Source organism: Mus pahari, chromosome 2, assembly GCF_900095145.1.
Source record: "Mus pahari chromosome 2, PAHARI_EIJ_v1.1, whole genome shotgun sequence".
NCBI lineage: Eukaryota > Metazoa > Chordata > Mammalia > Rodentia > Muridae > Mus > Mus pahari.
In genome coordinates this window covers 22220923-22229284 of record NC_034591.1, presented here as the reverse complement: position 1 = coordinate 22229284, position 8362 = coordinate 22220923, and positions in this window count along the sequence as shown.

Sequence of the window (8362 nt, the reverse complement as noted above, 5' to 3'; positions counted from 1 at the left end):
GAGTTTGTTTTATGTTGGGCTCCTGGGCGGGGCCTGCCCTGCAGTGGTGTGTCCAGTGAGACTCCACTGGAGAGAGGCGGGGCCTGCCCTGCAGTGGTGTGTCCAGTGAGACTCCACTGGAGAGAGCAGCTTTCCTCTTCCTAGCAGGCATCAGCTGCAGAGGGCTTCTTGGTTATGAGTGGGACTTTGTTTCCCTAACCCTGGACCCTTGTGCATATGATGTGTATACAGCCAGAACCTCTGTGAGTTCAAATGTGCATCAGTCCTATTGTGAAGTCTGGAAGACATGATTTCTTGGAGTTATCTACTACCTCTGGTTCTAAGAAAAAAATTAAAAAATAAAAACAAAAAAAGGTTTCTGGGAAGGGCTCACAGGGTCCCACCCCATCCCTGAGGATCCAGATGCTGCTAGTTGCTAGAGAGACAGTTTCTTCAGTGGTCTATCCACTGGTAAGGTGCCCATGACTCACCCCGTGCTTCTATAAGGAGCCCCAATGGACTCACTGATTCACACACAAAAGAGGCGTGGGAGTAGAAGCAGGGGCTACTTGGGAAGAGGGGGGTCAGCAGGAGTGGGAGGGGGCTCATGAGTGATGGGGTGAATTTGGAAATACATTATACATATGTGTGAAAACAATATAACAGAACCCAATATTATACACAATTAATGCTAATAAAACACTGTACAAAATTTTACATGATGCTAAATCACAGTGATTTAAAATGTCCTTACTGAATGTGAGAAGGAGAAGCTGACTCCATGACAGGCTTCAATGGCACCTAGGCCTAAATCTGTTTCCAAGAATTCCAGGCAAGCCCAGGCCTCAGAAGCTGCCCTGCCACCTGGCCTGAGGCAAGGACAATGGGGCAGGAACAGTTTCCAGCCCCCACACTCTGATCCTGGAATGTCCATAGAGATGGGCCTAACAGATTAACATACAGATCACCTACCCTGGAATCCCAATGTGCTTTAAACGGAGCCTGCGAGCTCACTTGGTGGTCTCTCTATCTTGGTAATGGAAGACCCCAGCATACTGGACTTCTGCAGAATAAAACACTCTTTGTGTTTACATATTATTTGAGTCCAGGGTATCATTCTTTAGCAATCATGGACCCTTCAAATGCTTGTGGTATGTGTTAGTGCAAGCACACATGTGTCATGTATCACATGTGCATCTGTGCAAAGAATGCATGTTGAAGCCAGATTACAACTTTTGGGAGTTGGTTCTCTCCTCCCACCTCGCTGAGGCAGTCTCTGCCTTTTTTATCTCTGTGGACCCCAGGCTTGAAGGCTTCTGACTGGCCAGGCTCTGTCTCCCTATGGGTGCTGGGGACTGAAGCTGGCTCCTCTGCAAATGCACTTAACTGCTGACTCATCCTTACAGCGCCCACTTTTTTGTTTCCTTAAGAACATGCACTGTTTGAGTGAGCTTTAGCCGAGCACTATTTGTAAACAACTACAGCGAAATAGCTGCTGGGTTTTATCTGCAACTGTTCCTAGGAACTGTGCCATTCCCAGCAGGGTGGTCCTGCTTAAGGAATCATCCTTGTGTTCCAGGCTCCTTTCCCTCTGCTCCTGTCCCAGAGCGAAGCTCTCACCCTCCGGTGTGGCCGAATCCGAATCCACAGTGCAGTATCCTCTCCTCATCCACCTGCTCACCTCCAAGGTCAGCCTTTTAGACCACACAAGGTAAAATGGCTGATTTAAGAAGTATTGTGCAAAGCCTAGTTAAGAAAAAAAGGGAGAAACTACAAACTTGTAGAAATAAAGGAAAGAGAGAAGGGAGGGAGGGAGGGAGCGAGAGAGGGAGGGAGGGAGGGAGGGAGGAAGGAAGGAAGGAAGGAAGGAACTATTCCCTTTTGAGGAAAGACCTTGACAAGGACACACAGAAGTAGAAAGCCACTGTGAGTCTGTGGGTTGAAGATTCAGCGGTGTCATAGTGCCTGTGTAACCCACCACGGTCTGCAGTAGTCACCAAAATAGCCTGTGATTCAGCAAGCCTGCTGCTCAATGCCAGTCCAAAGAAGAGGGACCCAGGAATGTCATCTGTACTCACAGGCTCATTTCAGGATTGTCTGCAATAGGTAAGCTATGGAGTGAACCCAGAACTCCCTGGAAAGTTAGTGGATAAGGAACCCACAACACACTGGCACAGAGGGAAGCTACTCAGGTATAAAGAATGAACAAAATTCTGTCATTGGCAGCAACATGAGGAGAACTAGAGGACATTTGTCCAGTATGAGAAGCTTGACACAGAGCTGGGCAGCATAGGCCACCTCTAATTGCAGGACTCTGGAGGCAAAGGAAGGCAGAACTTTGTGAGATCAAGACCAGCCTGGTATGCATAGTTCCAGGACAGCCAGGGCTGTGTAGAAAAAGCCTGCCTAAACTAACCAACCAAATAAAATCCACACTCAGAAACATAGACAGCACATATTCCTATCCTCAGACTGAAAATGTAAACTCCCATTTCTATAGCCAATGGGTGGGGTGCCTGGGGTTCACATTCATGTGGATTTTCAGTGTTTGAATGTTCTTAACTCTGAGTCAGTCTTTGAGGAGACAGTTATGCTAATTACCCTGAAGACATCACCACACATCTTATATATAGCTATGTGTATTTATACACATTGAAAGAATACACTATAACCCCAAATATGTACAGTTCTGTACCCGTCAATGATAAAAAGACCCAAAGGCAGCCAATACACACTTCTGGCTTCTCCAGCCACTGCATACATTCAGTGTACACATATAAATAGGCAAAACAGTCATGCATATAAAATAAAGATACGTAAACCTTAAAACTATCTGTTGGGCTGGGGAGACAGCCTGGTGATTGAAAGCACTTAGTGCTCTTGCAGGGGACTCGACTTCAGTGCCCAGCACCCAAATCAGTTGACTCACACTGTCTGCCATTCCTGTTCAGGAGGATTTGTGCCCTCTTCTTATCAATGGGCACCTGCACACAAGCACACACGTGCGCGCGCGCGCACACACACACACACACACACACACACACAAATGTTTCAAAGACCTACAGATGCCAATGAACTCTTGAACACCAGACGAAGTGTTGCATGCTCTATCTCTGGTCCTGGTGGAAGGTGACAAGCAGAAACACAGCTGTGTGCTAGATGTGACTGCCAGTGTCCTGGAGGACCTCTAAGCCCTGCCCATTGCTCAGACTGAAACGCCCCTGGGGGCTGCCCTTCTCTGTCTCTTCTGCAGGCTCACACATTGTTTTTAAATGTCACACACTGCACCTGTGTGAACAAGCTGTTCACAGGGGTGGGGAGATTGCCCCCCTGTCTAGCCCCCACAGACAGCTTCCGTCCCCTGGGGACACGGTGACATTGCGAGCTCATATGTCTCCCCAGACTGCAATCCTGCTCTCGCTCCCACACCGGTGCGACTCGGCTGGACATTTATAAGATGTGTCAGAAGACTCTTTTTTTTTTCCTCCTAGTAGTGTTTAGGCACAGGCAAGAGAGAGATTTGGGGTTGACAAATTGTTTGCCTCAATAAAAATGTGTGTTTTCTTCCTTACATAAGGCACTGGGGAAGGCAGATGTACCCCTCTGAATATGTATGGCTTCACAGCTTCTTCTATTAATAATTCATGGTGCAGACTCATGTCTACCCATCAACAGGGTTACATAGCAGGAAGGGACATAGAGCATCCCCTCCCCCCCTCACCCTGGAAGTCCCTGCAGCCGGAGCAGACAGATGGGCACCGCATGCCTTGTTTGGTTCACCCTGTGAAAGATAATAACACACACTTTGCTGGAATTTTCTATAACCAGCCTTGATTACTTTGATAAACCACGGGGGACTCATCAGGACTCACATAGTGCTTCCCCAGCCAGGCTTCAGAGAGAAACATTTGGCTGCTTTTGTCATTTATTGGGCCAAAAAAAAAAAAAAAAAAAAAAATTGTTGCTAAACTAGTCTATTTGAAATACATTTAAAGGGCCTTTAAGTCTGGTCTCCAGCTCAGGTAGCTTTCAAGGTTACAAACACTTTTGTTTCTGATTGAAATTTGATCCTTGACACTCTTGTCAGAAATATTTTAAAAGTGAAACTAGAAAATCACCTGGAACATAAAATAGAGAGAAAAGCTCTGGTTGTGTGACTTCATGGAATGGCATCGTGAGTGACATTTCTAGCATGGTACTGTGAGGGTGACATTGTAGGTGACATCATGAGAGTGACATCTCTAATGTGTTACTGTGAGGGTGACATTGTGATGGTGGCACCATGAGGGTAACATATCTTAAGTGTTAGTGTGAGTGTGGTATCATCATGAGGTTGACATCACAGGGTGACATCACAGGGTGACATCATGAGATTAACATCATGGGGCAATATCATGAGGTTGTTACCATGCTGCCTCTTCTACTTTCATAAATTTCTTTAAAAGGAGATGTGTTATAATCCCCCTTTCTAGCAGTTTATACAAGCACCTGGACTTAGTAACTGATGCTCCATGCTCTTTTCTGGTTAATGCCAGAGTTGCATCTCCATTTTTCTTTTACTGAAAATAGTGAAAACACATCCCAGCTTTGGGACATGGCTCATTTGGTAGACCACACACCTTGGCATGCAAAAAGCACACAGATTCAACCCCAGCATCTTATAAACAAGGTGAATAGCATATGCCTAGGATCCCAGCACTCTGGTAATATAAGAAGGAGGATAAGAAGTTCAGGGTCATCCTCTGTCACATAGTGAGTTCAAGGCCACCTAGGCTATGCAAGGCTCTGTGGAAAGAAGGATAAAGGTGAAAAGGAAGCCACTGGCATGTTGAACAAGTTTGCAAGTCACCAGCATATGCTCCATTCTGTCTGTGTCCTCCATTCTGGCATCAGTGTCTGTCCCCTGCCGTCTTCAGTGTCTGCCCCTGCCCTGGCATCAGTGTCTGCCCCTGCCCTGGCATCAGTGTCTGCCCCTGCCCTGGCATCAGTGTCTGTCCCCTGCCCTGGCATCAGTGTCTGTCCCCTGCCCTGTCATCAGTGTCTGTCCCCTGCCCTGTCTTCATTCTGGTGGGTATGAAGAGACCTGTAGTCATGACCTTGAATATCCTTTCCATAATGGTCCTGTTTCTCCTCTTTTGAGTTTCAAGAGCAGAAGCAGCAGGAATGGACGACAGGATGGCTATGACTCGACCTACTCACAGTGGGGTTGGCATCTTTCTAAAAAACCTGATCATGGCACTGGTCCTGCAGGGCATGCAGAAAACCTCTGTGAGGGAGTTAGAGAACCTGTCTGGAGAGCTCTGCCCATCTGGATCTAATTATACTACTACTACTACTACTACTACTACTACTACTAATAATAATAATAATAATAATAATAATAAAATTCGCATGAATTAGAAAGTGATTCAGGAAGGGTTTCTCTGGGATGGACCCAGGACCCAGGAACGCAGCACTTTCTCAGCCTGCCTGCTGCCTTACCACTGCCCTGGGGCCTCCAGGCCACCCTGCTCACTAGAGGCTCTGTGGCCACCTGCTGTCTGCTCAGGATGCTGTGTGCCCAGCGGTTCCCATTGGGACACTATGCAACCCCTGCAACTTTTGATCTCTTGGGCTCACCAGCACTTTTAGAAAGCTGTACTTTAATCCTACTCAGTTCCTTCAGATGGGATTCTCTTTCTCTGGGCAGAAACCATTGGCCACCCTCTCCTCATACAGCTCCTGTAGGACAAAGTCTACTAGCTTTCTTCCCTAAACTGAAACAATTATCATCTTAGGACTGGGAAACAGCCTGGTCAGTAAGGATGCTTTCTGTGCACGCACAAAGACCCAAGTTCAAATCCCCAGAAACCAAGTAAAAAGCCAAAGACACATGTGCAACTGTAACCCTAGCCTTTCAAGGCAGAGATAGGTGGGTCCTGGGAGCTTGCTGGCCAGCCACTCTAGTCAAAATAGTGAACTTCCAGGGCAGTGAGAAGCGCTATGCCAAGGCAATAAGGCTGGGAGATAGTGATGATGCCCAGTGTTCTCCTCTGGTGTCTTCATGTGCACACACACACACACACACCACAATCACAGCACATCATACATATATCACACATGAAAAACACACCTCACACACAAACATACACATATCACACACAAAACACATACATCTCACACATACACATCACATATACACATCACACACTTCACAGGCAAATATCACTCACAAATCACATAATATCACACACAAACACACATATCACATAGATCTCTCATCACACACACACACACACACACACACACACACACACATCAGCATCTTACTCTGCTTCTTAGGCCATCTCTCACTATAATACAATATGCCATAGACTCTCAGAACTAGTTTCACTTCAGAATGTGGTCTTATTTTTGCTGCACAGCCTGAGTCTCTTCTGAAAGATAAGGTCCCTTCCCTCAGAGTAACATCCGGTCCTTACCTTCAGCAGTACAAAAATGAAACAAAAGAACCAGGAAATGACTTCCCAGAGATGTCAATCATTTCAGGTTGGCTTCTTAGCTGGGATGAGAACAAAGTCGTCATTCAAATACAGCTGTGGCACTTCTTGACAAATACATCCTAGGCACTTTTGAGAGTCTGGGGGCTCCTTGCTGTGGAGGAAAGCAGAAACTCCCCATGCAATACACTCATTCAAGTCTCCGTTCAAGTAGAACCAAGGAACCATGACAACCAGCACTTTGGAGGTAGAGGCAGGAAGATTGAGTTCAAGGCAACTTGAATGGATTGCACAGTGAGTTTGAGATCAGCCTGTGTTTCATGAGAACTGAAAGAGAAGGAACAAGGCGTAGTGTGAAGGGCAGAAGAGTCTCTAGGAAGTCCTTTCGGATCAGATCTCTCAAAACTCCTGCCATGGTTGCCATGCCAATTGAATATGTTCACCCCTGGGACATCTGTCTGGAATCCTGGCCGATAGATGGATGCCTTGGTAACTAGGAAAGAAGTAGCTTTGGGTGCTGGACTGTTTTCCCAGACAGCATTGTCCTTGAAAGATGTGTTGTGTTATGGGTAAGTTGTGCTGTTTTGTTGGTCAGCACAGGAGGTGGTGTTTTGTTTAGACAACCATGGTCAGCACCATGGAGAGGTCAGACAAAGCAACTGAAAACTAAGCTTGGGACTCAAAATCAAGAGACCTTCTGGCTGAAGGCTGCCTGGCTGCCTCACTGCCTGGATTAAGGAAGCCCATTAATGAGGGATGCCACTGGAAGTGCCCATAAGGTCATTTCTGGATAGGATTATCAGAGGGTGTAAACTAGGCTGGCATGGAATTCAGATCCTCCTGCCTTAGACTCCATTAGTGCTTGGATTTACAAGTGTGTGCAATTACGTGGTGCTTGGAGAAAAATGGTATGGGGACAAAGTGCATACAATCTGGAGGACTTAGACAGCAAGCAGGTCGGGGTGCGGGGTCGATTTTTCTCCCTCCTTGGACCCTTGCAGGAAGCAGTTCTCTGTCTCTCTGTCTCTCTGTCTCTGTCTCTCTTTGATTGTTTTAAATTTAATTTAATTTTTTACGTAGACACTTTACATCCTGCTTACTGCGGTCCTTGCAGTCACCCCCTCCCACAATCCTCCCTTTGTGCCCCCTCCCCTTCTCCTCTGAGTGGGTGGGCCACACCCACTGGGTATCCCTTCCACACTCTGGCACTTCAAGTCTCTTCTAGGCTAAGCCACTGAGTCCAGTCAAGGCAGTCCAGCTGGAAGAACATGTCCCACATACAGGCAACAGCCCCCATTCCAGTTGTTAGGGATCCACATGAGGACCAAGCTGTACATCTGCTACATAAGTGCAGGGAGGCCTAGGTCCAGCCTTTGTATGTTTTTTAGTTAGTGATTCAGTCTCTGAGAGCCCCAAGGGTTCAGGTTAGTTAACTCTGTTGATATCTATGGAGTTCCTATCGCCTTTGGGACCCACAATCCTTCCTCATATTCTTCCACAAGAGTCCCCAAGCTCCATCCACTGTTTGACTATGGTTGTCTGTGTCTTTCTGAGTCAGCTCCTAGGTAGAGCCTTTCAGAGGAAACTTGCCCTGTCTGCAAGCATAACAGAGTACCATTAATAGTGTTAGGGATTGGTGCTTGCCCATGGGATGGGTCTCAAGCTGGGCTGCTTATTGGTTGGCCATTCCCTCAGTTTCTGCTCCCTTCCCCATCCCTGCATTTCTTTTAGACAGGATAAATTTTGGGTTCAAAGATTTGTGGGTGAGTTGGTGTCCTTATCGCTTCATTGGGGTTCCTGCCTGGTTGCAGGAGGTAGCCTCTTCAGGTTCCATATCCCCAGAGCTAAGGTCTCTCTCTCTCTCTCTCTCTCTCTCTCTCTCTCTCTCTCTCTCTCTCTCTCTC